The sequence below is a fragment of the Dendrobates tinctorius genome, unplaced genomic scaffold, assembly GCF_039654945.1.
Source record: "Dendrobates tinctorius isolate UK_male_01 unplaced genomic scaffold, ASM3965494v1 ptg000009l, whole genome shotgun sequence".
Lineage (NCBI taxonomy): Eukaryota > Metazoa > Chordata > Amphibia > Anura > Dendrobatidae > Dendrobates > Dendrobates tinctorius.
In genome coordinates this window covers 18,700,838-18,718,600 of record NW_027361677.1, presented here as the reverse complement: position 1 = coordinate 18,718,600, position 17,763 = coordinate 18,700,838, and the positions used below count along the sequence as shown (strand labels likewise).

General features: G+C 41.5%; 1 protein-coding gene across 3 annotated transcripts in view; it reads left to right on the top strand.

Annotated features, from left to right (window-relative positions):
* Nucleotides 1-17,763, top strand: part of CBFA2T3 (CBFA2/RUNX1 partner transcriptional co-repressor 3) — a 111,947-nt gene that overhangs the window by 19,432 nt on the left and 74,752 nt on the right. For all 3 annotated transcript variants that reach the window (XM_073583544.1, XM_073583524.1, XM_073583557.1), the window contains one exon: nucleotides 8,830-8,899. The gene's annotated coding sequence lies outside the window, so the exon portion shown is untranslated. The remainder of the gene's footprint in view (nucleotides 1-8,829; nucleotides 8,900-17,763) is intronic.

The window sequence follows — 17,763 nt, the reverse complement described above, 5'->3', positions numbered from 1 at the left end:
CTGGGAGTGAGGATATCATGACCACAGGGGCAGGAGATGTCATCACTGCCGAGAAGACTTTCTGGAAGATGGGCATATTTGGGTGATAAATATTACTTTTTTCTTTTTAAGTGATGGCTTTACATTGGCAATTTTAATAACAGAGCTAACACTCCCTTAAACTCCAGATTACGAAACAAACCAAATTTATATTGTTGAGACAATACAATTTCAATCGGTGGGTGTCCTAAAGCGTTGGTCGAAAAACTGCTGCTGCCTATTCTAAAGGATTGGAAGGAAAACCTCTACTGCAAATTCTAAAGTACTGTTTGGAAAACTGCTGCTGCCCATCCTAAAACATTGTTTAGAAAACCACTGCTGTCTTCCCTAAAGCATTGCTATCTGAAGAGCATTGTTCACAAAACTACTGCTGCCTATCCTAAAGCACTGTTTGGAAAGATACTGCTATCTGTTCTAAACCACTGTTTGGAAAACCGCTCCTGCCTATTCTAAAGCATTGCTCAAAATCCGCTCCTGCCTATCCTAAAGCATTGTTCAGAAAGATACTGCTATCTATCCTAAAGCATTGCTCGAAATCCACTCCTGCCTATCCTAAAGCATTGTTCAGAAAACCCCTCCTGCCTATCCTAAAGCATTGCTCAAAAATCCGCTCCTGCCTATTCTAAAGCATTGTTCAGAAAACCGCCCTTGCCTATCCTAAAGCATTGCTCAAAAATCCGCTCCTGCCTATCCTAAAACATTGTTCAGAAATCCACTCCTGCCTATCCTAAAGCATTGTTCAGAAAACTGCTCCTGCCTATCCTAAAGCACTGCTCAGAAATCCGCTCCTGCCTATCTTAAAGCACTGTTCGGAAATCCGCTCCTGCCTATCCTAAAGCATTGTTTAGAAAACCGCTCCTGCCTATCCTAAAACATTGCTCAGAAATCCGCTCCTGCCTATCCTAAAACATTGCTCAGAAATCCGCTCCTGCCTATCCTAAAGCATTGTTCAGAAAACCGCTCCTGCCTACCCTAAAGCATTGCTCAAAAATCCGCTCCTGCCTATCCTAAAACATTGTTCAGAAATCCGCTCCTGCCTATCCTAAAGCACTGCTCAGAAATCCGCTCCTGCCTATCTTAAAGCACTGTTCTGAAATCCGTGCCTGCCTATCCTAAAGCATTGTTCAGAAATCTGCTCCTGCCTATCCTAAAGCATTGCTCAAAAATCCGCTCCTGCCTATCCTAAAACATTGTTCAGAAATCCGCTCCTGCCTGTCCTAAAGCATTGTTCAGAAAACCACTCCTGCCTATCCTAAAGCATTGCTCAAAAATCCGCTCCTGCCTATCCTAAAACATTGTTCAGAAATCCGCTCCTGCCTATCCTAAAGCATTGTTCAGAAAACCGCTCCTGACTATCCTAAAGCACTGCTCAAAAATCCGCTCCTGCCTATCCTAAAGCATTGTTCAGAAAGATACTGCTATCTATCCTAAAGCATTGCTCGAAATCCGCTCCTGCCTATCCTAAAGTATTGTTCAGAAAACCGCTCCTGCCTATCCTAAAGCATTGCTCAAAAATCCGCTCCTGCCTATCCTAAAGCATTGATCGAAATCCGCTCCTGCCTATCCTAAAGCATTGTTCAGAAAACCGCTCCTGCCTATCCTAAAGCATTGCTCAAAAATCCGCTCCTGCCTATCCTAAAGCATTGTTCAGAAAACCGCTCCTGCCTATCCTAAAGCATTGCTCAAAAATCCACTCCTGCCTATCCTAAAACATTGTTCAGAAATCCGCTCTTGCCTATCCTAAAGCATTGTTCAGAAATCCGCTCTTGCCTATCCTAAAGCATTGTTCAAAAAACCGCTCCTGCCTATCCTAAAGCACTGCTCAGAAATCCGCTCCTGCCTATCTTAAAGCACTGTTCGGAAATCTGCTCCTGCCTATCCTAAAACATTGTTCGGAAATCCGCTCCTGCCTATCCTAAAGCATTGTTCGTATAACTGCTGCTGCCCATACTAAAGCATTGTTCGTATAACTGCTGCTGCCTATCCTAAAGCATTGTTTGGAATACCGCTACTGCCTATCTAACCTAGCCTAACAAGAATCCAGTGATATCAGGACATTTTTAGGAATAAATCTGTGGTGTCAAGAGCATTTTTAGACCAGTAGTATTCTTAGATGGCGTGACTCACTTACATAGATTTGTTCTGCTCCCCTGCTTAGCAAGGTTGTGTGATCTCCTGGCAGCAACATGAAAGAAATCCAGTTGGGTTTATTAGCCGTGGGTGCTTCATTCCTCTGGTGTAACTGGGGATGGGTACATTGCATGAGATCACAGCTGTGCCGTGTAGCAAACGGTTAACAGTCCTTGATCTTGCTGCCTCTGTAGTAATGTGCAGATATTCATTTGCATACTGCAGTGTGCGCGCAATTAAAACGTACTTTTAATTTCCTCGCAGCAAATGACTTCTGGTCTTTCACCGTGCTCAGAAATACCAGGAAATCTGTCTGAGTCAGGAAAAGGAGGTCAGAGAGGTTTCACCAATTTTACATTAATTGTCAGTGGAAATTAGCATTATCAATGGGGGGGCGCGTCCAAAAAAAAATGCAACATCGTCAATAGTACGGATATGGGTAATATATAATTGTGGCAGGGTTCCCCTATGTGGTATTCTCGTCTTACTTTCTTTGTAATGGGGTCCAGAGATAGAGGGACACCCTGCATGGTGCAATCTCCCATCTCCGCAAGTGGTGTGAACTTTTGCAGAACTTCACCTTTTCCAAGCAACAGAGTCATAGCAGATAAAATGGGAGAGGAAGCAAGCCGAAAGATCAGACCACTCTTCTTTGTTACAGTGGCTTGCGAAGATATTCACTCGCCTTGGCATTTTCCATGTTTTGCTACTTAACAACCTGGAATTTCACTGGGTTTTTTAGGGTTTTCATCAGTTCATGTACAGACCATGTCTGCTACAACAATGGACATTTGGTTTTATTTTTATTGTGAAGCAAACAACAAATAGCACAAAATAACTGAAAACTTTCATGTGCATAATTATTCACCCCCCTAAAGTCAGTACTTTGTAAAGCCTCCATTTGTGGCAATTACTGCTGCAAGTCGCTTTGGATACATCTCTATGAGCTTTCCACATTTGCCACTAGGATTTTTGCCCATTTCTCAAGGCAAAACTGCTCCAACATCTTGAAGTTCGATGGTTTTGTCTGCTGAATAGCAATCTTCAAGTTTGACCACAGAATCTTCAATGAATTTTAAGATTCTGGGCTGTGACTAGGCCACTCCAAAACATTTACACGTTTCTCCTTAAACCACTTGAGTGTTGCTTTAGCAGTATGCTTTGGGTCATTCTCTTGTTGGAAGGGGAACCTCCGTCCCAGTCTCAAATCACTGAAAGGCTGAAAGAGGTTTTGCTCAAGAATATCACCATATTTCGCTCCATCCATCTTCCCCTCTACTCTGAGAATTTTCCCTTTCCCTGCTGCTGAAAAAAATCTCTACAGCATGATCCTGCCACCACGTTTCACTGTGGGGATGTTGTTCTTCAGGTGATGAGTTGTGTTGGTTTGGCATCAGACATAGCGTTACCTTGTTGACCAAAAAGTTCAATTTTGGTCTCATGACCACAACACCTTCATACATTCGGGGAGTCTCCCACATGTCTTTTGGCAAACTAAAAATGAGCCTTACAATTTTTGTGATTAAGACTTTTTTTTGCCCACTCTTCTATAAAGGCCACCTCTACGGATTGTACAGCTTATTGTGGTCGTATGGACAGATACTCCAATATCTGCTTGGGAACTCTGCAGCTCCTCCAGGGTTACCTTTGGTCTCTAAAGGTGCTGTACTGCCTCTCTGATTAATGCCCTCCTTACCCGGGCTGAGTTTTGGTGGGAGGCCCTCTCTTGGCAGGTTTGTTGTGGTACCATGTTTTTCCATTTTATGATAATGGTTTAGATGGTGCTCCAGGGGATCATGAGAGCTTGGGTTATTTTTTATAACCCAACCCTGACTTGTACTTCTCAACAACTTTGTCCCTGATTTTTTTTGGAGCGCGCCTTGGTCTTGATGGTGTTGTTTGGAGATCTCCTTGGTCATTCTGGTGTTGTTTGGAGATCTCCTTGGTCTACAAAGGTGTTGTTTAGAAATTCCCTTGGTCTTCCTAGTCTTGTTTGGAGATCTCCTTGGTCTACATGGTGTTGTTTGAAGTTCTCCTTGGTCTACATGGTTGTGTTTGGAGATCTCCTTGGCCTTCATGGTGGTGTTCGGAGATCTCCTTGGTCTTCATGGTGGTGTTTGTTTAGTGGTACCTCTTGTTAATGGTGTTGCAGCCTCTGTGGCTTTTCAGGAAAGGTAAAGTGTATATACTAACAGATTATGTGACACTTAGATTGCACACAGGGGGGCGTTCTGTCACTAAAGCATGTGACTTATGAAGGTCATTGCTTGCACCAGATATATTTAGGGGCTTCATAGCAAGAAGGGTGAATAGTATACATATGCACATGACAACTATTAGTTATTTGATCCCATAAATGTAATTTATGCCTATATTTTTCTCACCACCAGTTTAGACTATTTAGTGCTGATGCATCACGCAATTGAATTACAACAATATTTAAACACAGGATGTAATGTAACAAAATAGGTAAAAAGACAAAGGGGGTGAATATTTTTGCAAGCCACTTTATATTGAATGAAAAGAGGCAAACACAGAACATGCCTGAGCAGGTGCCGAGGCCCACTGGTCTAGTTGTTCCCTCGCCAATCATGCCAAACATGCTATGAAGCTGTCCACGGTTGGATTTATAGTGTTCACTATTAATTCTTCCCAAAGCCCTACCTGTTGTCATCCATGGGTGAACAAAAAGTTTTACCATCCAGTTCAGGAAGACGAAGTAAGTGAATGTCTACGTTAATGACTTCTCCAACCGCTCATTGTCAGACGGTGTTTCAGGTAACAATGTGGGTCACATTAAATAAAGGTGCACATGCCCGGGGGAGAGGAGGGGGAGGGGCGGGGGGGTTACAATTGAAAAAATGCCGTCTAATGTTAATAATATTGCATAAATGTTCTTCTGTTATGTTATTGGACATTATATGTATACTTTTTATTACACTCAATAAAGACGGTTTGAAAAAAAAAAAATGCACAAAAGCGGGAGAAAGGAAACTAAACATCAGTAAAGATTTGGATGTACATCAATCATCGGTCAGGTAAATTGTCTACAACTGGAGAAGAATCAGGACTATAGTAATCAATGCAAAAAGTCGGTCATGTCAAAGGGTCCATACTTGTACCTATTGTTTATTTACGGTAAATGTAAGAAACTTTTCTAGATGTTACTATGAATGTTGCTCACTTTACATCCCTGGCAGACCAAACAAACAGTTGTATCATCCAAGGCAGGGAGGAAAATTGAACTTCTATCACAAATCATTTGCAAAAGTTATTCCAGTTAAAGGGGTGATCCGAAGCTAATATTAATTTTCATCCAGGATTCTCTCTATTTATTTTAATAATAGATGTTCCAACACAGCTTATTTAAAAAGTCCCTACTCTTTCCTTTTTAGTACTTCTTTATTTTATTTTTCTACCTATTTCTGTTTTGATCATGTTTTATTGAGAATCCTCAACATGCTAGGATACTTAAACAGGATGGCATCAGAAGGCAGAGGTTATGGTGACTGCCGCAGCCTGTGTCCCCACCCAGTGACAGTGCACTCCCTTGCTGGCTCTAATGAGAAGTGACGATTCGGCAACAGAGTGCACTGTCAGTGTCACTGGTGCATTGTAAGGAGAGAAGGCAGCGAGCAGAGCCCAGTTACACCCCTGAAAGTTCATCTAACAGTGCACTCTCTTGCTGACTTGTCTCTTCTAATTAGAGCCATGGAGAGAGCGCACTGTCACTGTGCATTGATAAGGATATTGCACAGTGAGAAGGGAGCTCGTACTGAGTATACATCAGAATTGACAACCGACGCATGCTCAGTACAGCAGGGACTAGCCTTGCCCCGAAACATACGTCTGTCTGTCTGACAGTGACCGGAGCCTCTGCCTCTGGATGACGTCCTGTTTGAGTATGCCAGCATGGGGGTTCTTAAACGAAGCATCATCAAAATGGAAACTGGTAAAAAAAATATAATAAAATAAAACAGTTAATTTAGTCACCGGGGATAGCGAGCTTACTTTAATAATATCTCTAGTAAGGTCCTGTCACCAGATAACTTTGGTTTATGAAGTTATCTTTCCAGTAGCTGTCCGCCGGAGTACGCATGAATCTATGTCTCCATTTTCTTGGCTTTCTACCACTGGATTAGTCACAAGCAGCCAGCCCTTCAGGGTGATGAATGGTTTATTGTTCTGTTACTGAGCATATCACTGCTGTTTATATCGATCGGACACATCGTTAAACTACTTAAGAACTTTAGTGTTAAAAGTAAAGGACTGTGAAAGCCAAAGACGGCGTCATGTTTGCTCTCACCCCATCTATTGTACTTGTCCAGAATCCCCCTGAACTGGCTCAGTAAGTGATGGGGTAATGGGTTGGTACAAGTAGACAATTACAAAAAGATATACATAATATATTTATGTCATTATTTCCCAGGTCTCACGTCATCACATGTACCGTTAGGATGGAGCAGTAAGAAATGACGCCATCTATGGCTGTCAGTTTACAGGTCACAGATTATTAAAAGGGTTGTCCGATAAACAACAAAAAAACATAAATCCTCAGCCTAGGTGATAAATGTAGAAATGCTGGACTTCAGTCTGCTGATACCCCAAAATATCAAAATATTCTCTGTGTGAGCAGAATAGTAGTGAGCATGTGCAACCACCACAGAATGGTAGTGAGCATATGTGAACACCACAGAATGGTAGGAAGCACGTGCGACCACCACAAAATAGTAGTGAGCATGTGCCACTAACACTGAATGGTAGGGAGCATGTGTGACCACCACAGATTGGTAGTGAGCATGTGCGACCACCACAGAATGGTAGTGAGCATGTGTGACCACCACAGATTGGTAGTGAGCATGTGTGACCACCACAGAATGGTAGTGAGCATGTGTGACCACCACAAAATAGTAGTGAGCATGTGCGACTAACACGGAATGGTAGTGAGCATGTGTGACCACGACAGAATGGTAGTGAGCACGTGTGACCACCACGGAATAGTAGGGAGCACACGGAACCACCACAGAATAGTAGTAAGCATGTGCGACCACCACGGAATGGTAGTGAGCATGTATGGCTACCACAGAATGGTAGTGAGCATGTGTGACCATCACAGAATGGTAGTGAGCATGTGTGAACACCACAGAATGGTAGAGAGCACGTGCAACCACTACAAAATAGTAGTGAGCATGTGGGACCTCCAAAGAATGGTAATGAGCATGTGCGACCAACACGGAAAGGTAGTGAGCATGTGTGACCACCACAGAATGGTAGTGAGCATGTGTGAACACCACAGTATGGTAGGGAGCACGTGCGACCACCACAAAATAGTAGTGAGCATGTGGGACCTCCATAGAATGGTAATGAGCATGTGGGTCCAACACGGAATGGTAGTGAGCATGTGTGACCACCACAGAATGGTAGTGAGCATGTGTGAACACCACAGAATGGTAGGGAGCACGTGCGTCCACCACGGAATAGTAGGGAGCACACTCGACCACCACAGAATAGTAGTAAGCATGTGCAACCACCACAGAATGGTAGTGCGCATGTACGACTACCACAGAATGGTAGTGAGCATGTGTGAACAACACAGAATGGTAAGGAGCACTTGCGACCACCATAAAATAGTAGTAAGCATGTGCGACCAACATGGAATGGTAGAGAGCATGCGTGACCACCACAGAATGATAGTGGACATGTGTGACCACCACAGAATGGTAGTGAGCATGTGTGACCACAGTGAGTAAAGCAGTAGTCACACATGCTCACTACTGCACCATTCACACAGGGAAATATGGGACCTTTGTTCTCGTGACCAGTCAGGATCCCAAAAAATGGACACTCAGTAATTATATACCTATCACCTATTCTGTGGATAGATGATATACAGTAAGTTGTTTATGGACAATCAAAAATCTTACTCAGACCTCATTCAGACACTAGTAATTTTTCTCATGCACAAGAAAAAGCAAACCGCTTTTCATCAATGTTTGGTCTGTGTTTCAGTTTTTTCCCCAGCAGTGATTTTCTCATATGCAAAAAAGGTGACAACGATTCTCCTGCCCATGGAATCTGTGTGCTGTCTGTGATTTTCATGTGTTTTTAGTGAGATTTTCTTTTTGTCCTAAATAGGTTTTCGAAAAACGGCTGGTGTAAAAAAGGTTTGTTTACTTTAAAAAAAAAAAAGGTGCACATTACTTTCTTAAAGCGAATCCTAACTAAATCAGCTCCAAATCAGGCACTGTCAAATTCGACAGCTCAAAAAAAAAACTTTTCCAAAACTCTTCCAAAAATTCCCCCTACCTCCTAAATTGCATTGGCATGTTTGATCTGTGGATTGTTTTTTTTTGTTGTTTTGTTTTTTTGAGGACCACTTGGTCTGCAAAAAAAAAAAAAAAAACACGGACAAAATAACACTGCCAAATAGACTGTAATGGGTACATGTTCTACCCATGACAAACATGAACAGATAGATGTCAAAAGTGAACGTCTGAATGAGGTCTTACATGGGGTCAGCAGATCCCTCTTTTGCTTCCTTCAAGATGATGACACCCTCAACCCCAGGGGAGTCACGGGGGTCTCATCTGTAAAATCTTCCTTTCTGTAATATGTAGCATTTGATTTGGTAACTAACGATTGCGCCATTTTTATTTACAGGCATAACTTGAAGCGCCTGTGAACCTCATCGAAAACAGCTTCAAAAAGTCCTGTAAAACTTTATTTCTAGGTGAGTTTTCTTTTTAGTTTGTCTGGTGTAAACATAAAAAAAACACTTGTTTGAAACTGATCTTGAAGGAATCTGCTCCAAACAAAGCACTGCAAAAAAAAAAAAAAACAACTCTTCCAAAACTCTTTAAACTTTTCCAAAACTTTTCAAGAAAATAAAAAAAACTCTTCCAAAACAGTCCCTCAAGGCTTTATGCTGTGTTTTTCTGAGCAGAAACAAAATGGAAACGCAAAGTTTTTATTTTTTGGAGTTTCTGCTCCAAAGGCTTCTTGGGGAAAAAAGAAAAAACTCTGTATGTGCATAGCCAAAGGATGAAGCAGGAAAAGCACTTTGGGATTTGTCCATCTAAAAAAAAAACTGTGCGTAGAGTTTTTCTAGGCGTTTATGGAGCAGAAACTGAGCGGAAACAATTCAAATCTCAAAACTACTCAAAAACTTTGAGTTTATGCTCAGTTTCTGCCTTCATCAAAAAGTCTCCATGTGCAGACACAGCCTCATACCTCTACGGGCATCTTCATAGGCTCATAGGTACAAAGTTACACCAAAAGTGCACAGTCCGTTTAGTAATTATTAGTTGTAATAATGTTGAAATGTTTTAATGTATTATTATTATTTATTATCATATTAAGTATAAATAAATCGATCTTCATGTTCTACCCTTGACCTTCAGTCTCCTTGTATGTTTCATTGATCACACCTACATGCATACACTCTATACACATGGTTACAAGATGATTTTTTTTCTTAAGTACCCTACTTAGTTTCCAAAAATGTATTAAAAAAAAAAAGTGGAATAAATGTAGTAAAAAAAAAAAAATATCACAGAAGATGCAGCAGCAATTTTTTTTACATTTTTACAATTTGGCTTCATTAAAAATATTGCACCGTTTGGCTTTTACAAGTTTTTTATTTCTTTACATTTTCAACCATGACGTGGTCCGTGGAGCTTAGAGGAGCTCAAAAAAGACAGATAAAAGAATTGCAAGCTCTCCTCAGTCAGACTGTCAGAACGAGCTTACTGACGGATTCTCAGTTAACTCATAGAGCAGGGACTACAGAGGGCAAATGGACCCAGATTTAAAAAAAAAAAAAAAAACGAAAATATTTGCAAAGATTATTTTTTAGCAACAAATGCGGGGGTAAAAAAATGTGGATTTTTGTGTGTTTTTTGTGTTTCTCTTGATTGAAGGGGCCTCATCGCACTGGAAGTGGTAGAGCGCCGGACATTGTGCAGTGGCCACTAAAGGTACTGCAGCTCTCTCCCATTCGCAATCCCTACCGATCTGGTCCTGATAACCCAAGGTTAGTTCATCCCAACCCCTTTGAGGTCTCCTATCTCTGCTGTTTTGCCTCCTCTTTGGTCAAAACTAGGAGCGGATCTTAGTATGAAGAAAAAGTATATGTAAAGGGGGAGAAAGACAAAATGAATACACCAATACCAGTGATGTTATCTGAAGTTGTATTTTAGATATGTGGAATGTATCAGGTTCCAGGAAAGCTGGGTGCCCCCATAGCCCCTTACAGAAATTAACTGTAATTGTAAATGGAGATACATGCATCACTGTGGGACGTTTGCTTTTCTGGACCCTATGGAAGTTTAGTAAGTCTTTTGAGAGCAGAAATGGTAGCCATGTGCACACAGCGTCCCAGGAATGGCTTAAAGGGGAACTGTCAGTAGGTCATAAGTGTCTAGATTCTGCCCTTATATTACTCCTGTTGTTCCTCTTAGTAATCCATTTTTTTCTTTTTTTTAAATCCGCCATACGGTTCCATAGATATGGGCCTTTTTATTTAGCACTAATGTTTAAGGCCTTTACTAAAGGGGCGTGGCTCACCAGATCCTCTGGGGCGTGTCTTTAGGCTGCTCTGCATAAACAATCTGTGAGCCACACCCCCTTAGTAAACATTTAGCGCTGAATATAAAGGCCCATATCTCTGGAACCGAATGACAGATTTTAAAAAATAAAAAAACTGGAATACTCAGGGGAGAAGCAGGACTAAAACAAGAGCTAAAAAGGCTCTATTTAACCTGGGGATGGGTTTCATTTAATGAGCTAGAATAAGTGACAGCAACTGACGGATATATTTACTGGTGATTGTGATAGGAATCTGCGCAGAAATGGATATTTGCTTCCAAAATTTAGTTTTAGGTCATTTATTATTTTGCAATTAATTTCCAATAAAGTCAGTTACGGACAACATTCGGACCCCCTACTGCCCTTTTATGCGTCATTCTTCACAGATGCCCATTGACATCCATGATTTTTCTCCGCCGAACTGCGTTGCATTCTTTTGCACAGCGCACAACCCCCCATTCGTCTCGCCTGTGCCTTTAAGTGAATGAATAATACATGGTAATATTTTATGCCAGGCTCTCTCTCTCTTTCGCTGTCTCCCCCTGGATATCTTCTGACAATTACCGCTTCCCTGGCAGCTGGTGAGTGTGTGCGTGCGTGTGTGTGTGTGTGTGTGTGCTGGCTCCCCTGTGCCACACTCTCTGTATACATGAGCTACGCTCCCTTCTTCTCCCCCAGCGCTGAAATTTACACTGAACCAGAAATTAATTTCATAATTTTTTCCTCTCTAATTATACCAACATCTGCTGCAGCACCAAGCTGTGCACATGAATTTTAATAACTCTGCTCTTTCCCTCTCTGCTCCCTCCTGATAATTATTGAAAAGTTTAGACAGAGCAGGCTCTTCTGGAGAATGAGTAATCTGCCTGCGTCTGCAGCCGTGACTGCTGCTTAACTCCTCTATGCCTGAATTAACTAGTAGCCCTTTTACGCTATTGGCCAATCATGGCGATGAAAAGTGGACCAAGGCTATTTAAGAATTATACCTTTTAAAGCCAGTTTCACATTCCATTTTTTTTTCTGCTACATAAAAAACAGTTTTCAATTATCAGTTTTCATTGTGCTAAATCCTTGTTGCATCCGTTTTCCCAATCCTTGTTGCATCCATTTTCCCAATCATTGTTGCATCCGTTTCCGCAATCCTTGTTGCATCCGTTTTTGCAATCCTTGTTGCATCCCTTTCCCCATTCCTTCTTGCATCCGTTTTTTGCAATCCTTGTTGCATCCCTTTCCCCAATCCTTGTTGTATCCGTTTTCCCAATCCTTGTTGCATCCGTTTCCGCAATCCTTGTTGCATCCTTTTCCGTAATCCTTGTTGCATCCTTTTCCGCAGTAATTGTTGCATCCTTTTTTTCCAATCTTTGTTGCATCCGCTTTCCCAATCATTGTTGCATCCGTTTTACCAGTCATTGTTGCATCCGTTTTTTCCAATCATTGTTGCATCCGTTTTCCCAGTCATTGTTGCATCCGTTTTCCCAATCATTGTTGCATCCGTTTTCCCAATCTTTGTTGCATCCGTTTTACCAATCATTGTTGCATCCGTTTTTTCCAATCATTGTTGCATCCGTTTTCCCAGTCATTGTTGCATCCGTTTTTTCCAATCATTGTTGCATCCGTTTCCGCAATCATTGTTGGATCCGTTTCCCCAATCATTGTTGCATCCATTTTTTCCAATCATTGTTGCATCACTTTCCCCAATCATTGTTGCATCCCTTTTCCCAGTCATTGTTGCATCCCTTTTCCCAATCATTGTTGGATCCGTTTTCGCAATCCTTGCTCCATTGTTTTTCCAATCATTTTTTTACTTCGTCTTCTTTTCCTTGTTGCAGCGATTTTACCAATCTTTGTGATTTCGATTTTAACATACCCTGTTGCATCCATTTTCACAATCCTTGTTACATCCATTAGTATAAACCATGTTGCACCCATTTTTCCAACACTCATTTTATGTGCTTTTCCAATCCTTGTTGCATCCGTTTTTATCTTATGCAGAAAGCAGTCTTAGGTTCTCCTACCCATTAAGCAGTAAAATACGAACAGCACACAGACGACAATTCGCAGGATCTGACTTGCATTGACGATTTTGATCCACAACACGGATCAGATTAGAACATGTATTATGTTTATTATTATGTCTATGTTGTGTTTTGTTCTGCAAATAAAAAAAAAAGGTTGTCAGAAAAAAAAGATTGTGTGAAGAAACACATAATGGGTCCATGATTCATCCGTAAAAAATACCGGGATAGCGCACTTGACAAAAAAATAATGTGTGAATGCGGCCCAAGGCGTACATGGATGGGTAGATATCTGACAATCCTAACGTTACCCACATATAGGGGATTGGATAAAAAAGAAGATTGGATGAGAACACAGATTTTACCAAAATGAACACATTCCAGTAGTGAGATACCACTAAAGCCAAGTTACCGAAAAATTGGATTATATATAGTAGTATATGGAGGCACCACAAGAGTGTGGAGATCTAGATGTGCGGTGACCCACAGGGCTGATTGTGTCAGGTCTCTGTATAGAAAACAACAAGGCCACATACTGTACCAATCTATCAGCGAGACCTAAGGGCCCATAATGGTTGTGTCCATCTGGGGTGCAATTCCATAACTTGAGGTTTGTTGTCCCCAATGCAAAATCTCCAAATATCATGGGTCTTTACTAGGATTGGTCCTTTGTTATGGGCCAATGAGCCCCATTGGGAGCTCTAGACTTAGGGGACATGCTGCGACTAAAACCACGGCTGGGGAGGCCAAAATGCAGATTTTCCAGCTGGAGAATCCGTCAGCAAAATGAATTCGATTTTACAAAATCTCATCCTCACGCTGCATAAAAAATTAACTTGTCCTTTGGATTTCGGCACAATTTATGTCCTGTACAGTAACATTCATAGAGATGAATGGTTCATAAAGAATAACCAAATAGGACCCATTTTTGGAGATGGTTGACAGCACCAAAATTCCAAACTACCTGGGACAAAATGTGTTTTGTTTTGTTTTTTACTTTTCCCCTTATCCCTTTTAAAGGGTTTTACCTATGGAAGTAGTGGTATATCTGGCTGTATAGGCCCTGGTCTCCCAATAAAAATGAAACCTTTTTAGAAGTGATCCGATGTATCAGTAGGGAGAAATCTAGCATAGAAGCCATCAGGCTAGAAGTGCACTGGGGGCGTGTCAATGCACCTGGAAGACACAGGCTAAGTGTACTGACACGCCCCTAGTGCACTTCCAGCCTGATTTGCATATGGTCTTCTATGGTAAATTTCTTTGAACATGCCCTGATGAAGTGAGCTGGGACTGGCTCAGGAAACGCGTTGTGTTATGATTGAGTCACCGTAGGAGGCAAAAACAGAAATGCTAGCTAGTCCTGAAAACCAGAGAAGTTGGCAACTATCAGATTGCAGACCCCTGAACCTATCAACACAACTAGCAGTAGCCGTGGGGGGTTCCTACGATGACCTAGACCCCTCGATCACAGCTGGAGAGATACATAGGCCTAAAGAAGGAAAGGGGAAATCTAACTGCCCCAGAGCAGACCCCAAAGCAATAGGCAGCCCCCCACATATAATGACAGTGAAGCAAGATGAAAACACTTACACAGACAGAAAGACAGACTGAGCAAATACGGGGCCCAAAAACTACCTAGATAGGAACGGATAGGAAGGCTGCTGTCTGCAATCTGCCAAAACCCTATCAGAGACAAAAGCCAACAAGCTGATATAAAAATGGCCCTGAAGCAACTAAGCTTCAAAAACTAAATCAGCACTCAGGTACTTTCAGAAGACAGAGCTCTAGGAACACTGCACACTCCAGCAGGGAGTGGCAGAATCCAAAAAGCAAGAAAAACAAAAACAAATCTTAGATGCAAAAAGGCAAAACAGAAAACTTAGCTTTAGGAGAGCAGGAATCAGACTGGTGTCCAAGAGTCCACAGAGAAATCACCCGCAGGGCAGAAAGGGCGTAGGCTGCCTTAATTCCAGTCAGTGACTCCACTCAGCCAATCGTCTTCATTAGTCCCAGGTGCCTGATAATCAGGCTCACTACCTTCCTTCACTAGAATAGGGAGTTCACCAGGCCTCAGTGACGGAGGGGAAAATGAACTCACAACAGCGTTGGCATTAAAGATATCTTGAATTCTACCACAGCAGCGCAGTCTCTTATTGCACTACCAGCCTTCTCATGGTAAATTTCTCATGACTGGCACATCAGATCTCTACAAAAAAAGGTACAATTTTTATCGGGGGACAAGCACATACACAGCCAGCTATACCATTACTTCCATATATAAGGAAAATTCCCCTTACCTTGTGTAGAATACACACTACTTTAATTGCTACTATATGGAGATCAGATACCTGTGCAAAAATTCTCATTTCATCCAGAGTGTCCCCAACTTCTCCACTGCATGGCCTGTCTCTATAATGCATAGATACAAAAAGCCAGCCCCCTTCACCTTCAAGTTATGCTTAGTTCCAATAGTTCTCTTTATTGCAGTCACCAATTATCTGTGCATTTAGATGTGAAAAGTGGATCTAAAAAGGAAAGACGACATGTGGGCGAGGAGGGGGTGCATCCTATACCTGTGTTCCTCAGGTGTGGGGGGTGTTTGCAGAGCTCTGAATACCAGCTGCAGCCTAAATATTACCTGCGACAATAATAGGGATATCACTGTTGCCAAGCAACCCCGTCCCTCTGTTATCCTCGTACCGTGCATCCTGTCATCCAGATGTCTGGAGGTGAGGGGGAGGTTTAATGGGTGCACCTTGTCATAATGTGTCAAAACAGAGAAAAAGTTGGAGCCTTATTCCGCGCAAGAGACATCTCACAAACAGGTACATTAACATCGCTACTCAGTTTAGCCTATTAGTTAAGGAAAGATGACTGCAAATAAGTAAAATCCATAGATTCTCAGTATTTGAACAACTCTAAGCCTTATGTGGATTCTCCACTTTTTGTGACAACTTTTTTTCCACTTAAATGCAAGTAATTGCAGCTAAAAATCATTTATGAAATTGGGTTTCATTAAAAAAACATTGCACCATTTACCTTCTATTGCCCATGGGTTGCTCTGTCTATTAATTGCTGTGTGATGGGTTAACTGAGAATCTGTCAGTGAGCTCATTCCGATGGTCTAGTTGGAGAGCTACTAGCTCTTGTCTTTTTCTGAGCTCCTCTCAGCTGACTGATCACCACAGCTAAGTCGAGTGTGCATGAAAACAAAGGCAAACGGTGCACAAATTATATATATATATATATATATATATATATATATATATATATATATATATATATATACACACACTTACTTTTTTTTTTTTACTTGTATTTAGGACTAAAAATCATTTTCGCAATTTGGCTTCATTAAAAAATTGGCTCCGCTTGCCTTTGTTTTCCTACATTCACCGTTACATATGTCCCCAGAAGTGCACAGCCCCTTTGATAATGGTCTGACTGCTATTCGACATTGAAATTGCAAGCCCAAGAAGGATTAATTGTTGAATTATGTAAATCATGGGATGGATAGAAATGTTAATGGTGAAAAAGAACTAATTTTCATAATATCTCGATTTATTCAGTCTGAAGTATAAGCGCCACGTGCAGAAATCCCTACATTTACAGCCTCAGCTGCTATCAGTTAATGGCTGTCTGGATAATGTTCTGCTGCGCTGAATGCACTTGGGCAAATCATCAAGATCCTCTGCTAGCAGCTTCCTTTGCAGTTGCTGATCAATTATGTTCCAGATGTGCATGATGGGAGACAACACCGGAGACGCTGCAGACCATGGTGGCACGTTTAGGCCATGCAAGATGCTCACAGTAGCGAGAGTAACATACGACCTTGGGTTGTCATGTTGTAAAACGGTGTTGGGGATACCACAAGTAGTAGGATAGGAGGTTTGCAAGGCTCCAAACAGAATATCTATGAAAACGCTGTGTGTCTGTGCATCCAGCCTTAAAGATAACAAACTCTTTTAGTTCTTTCCAAACTTTTAGAAACTTTTCTAAACTTTGAAAAGAAGAACTGAATTTTGGGACATAAATGATCGGTAACCATGACAATCGCTTCGTTCGCTCATGGGATGCGCTGCTCTGAAGCTGTATGGGGCCTGAGCGTCAAGCTGAGATTATTAACGACACGCAGAGCGACTGATTAACTGTCGTGTCATTCATTGGCAGAGACGCGTATAACACTCATATTTCTAATGCCGGAAACATTTGGCATTAGTTATTTATATCAGAATTATCAATATGTGTTAAGCAGAAAGAAGAACGCAAATAAAAAAAAAAAAAGAAAATGTTTTAAAGGGGTATTCTTAGACTTTAAACAGTAAAGTAGGTCGTAGATGGAAGTCAGACCACTGGTTATTACTTTAAAAAAAAATAGTGCATGGTTTGGAAAATGGAGCAAAAATTGTGACAAAATTCTGAAACGTCCATACAGTCAAACTTGGCAACTTATCAAAAAAGTTGCGAATGAGACTAAAACATCTGGAAACCCTAAACTTCATCAAAAATTGGAATACCCCAATGCTTTCATTGTCCCTTTTAAAAGGAAACTGTCAGCAGGTTTTTGTTATGCAATCTGACAGCAGCATGATGTAATGGCTGAGACCCTGATTCCAACGATGTATCACTTGCTGGGATGCTTGCTCTCATTTTGATACAATCCCTGTTTTCCCTGATGCAGATCTCAGAATGCTGAGCTGTGTATAACCCCGCCCACACCACTGATTGGCAGACAGCTGATAATCAGTGGTGGGGGGTGGAGTTACATAGAACAGATGACTAGGAGGCACAAGACACCTGTAGTGATAATCTCCTGCTGATAAAACCCTGATTTTATTAAAACAGCTATTAAAGTGCCACTTTGCTAGAATCAGGGTCTTGGCCTCTAAATCATTCTGCTCTTAATTACATAGCGATAACCTGCTGCCAGATTCTAGAGGGGAACATGGATGTTTATTACAAGACACAATCTTGGTAACTCTGTGATCATCAC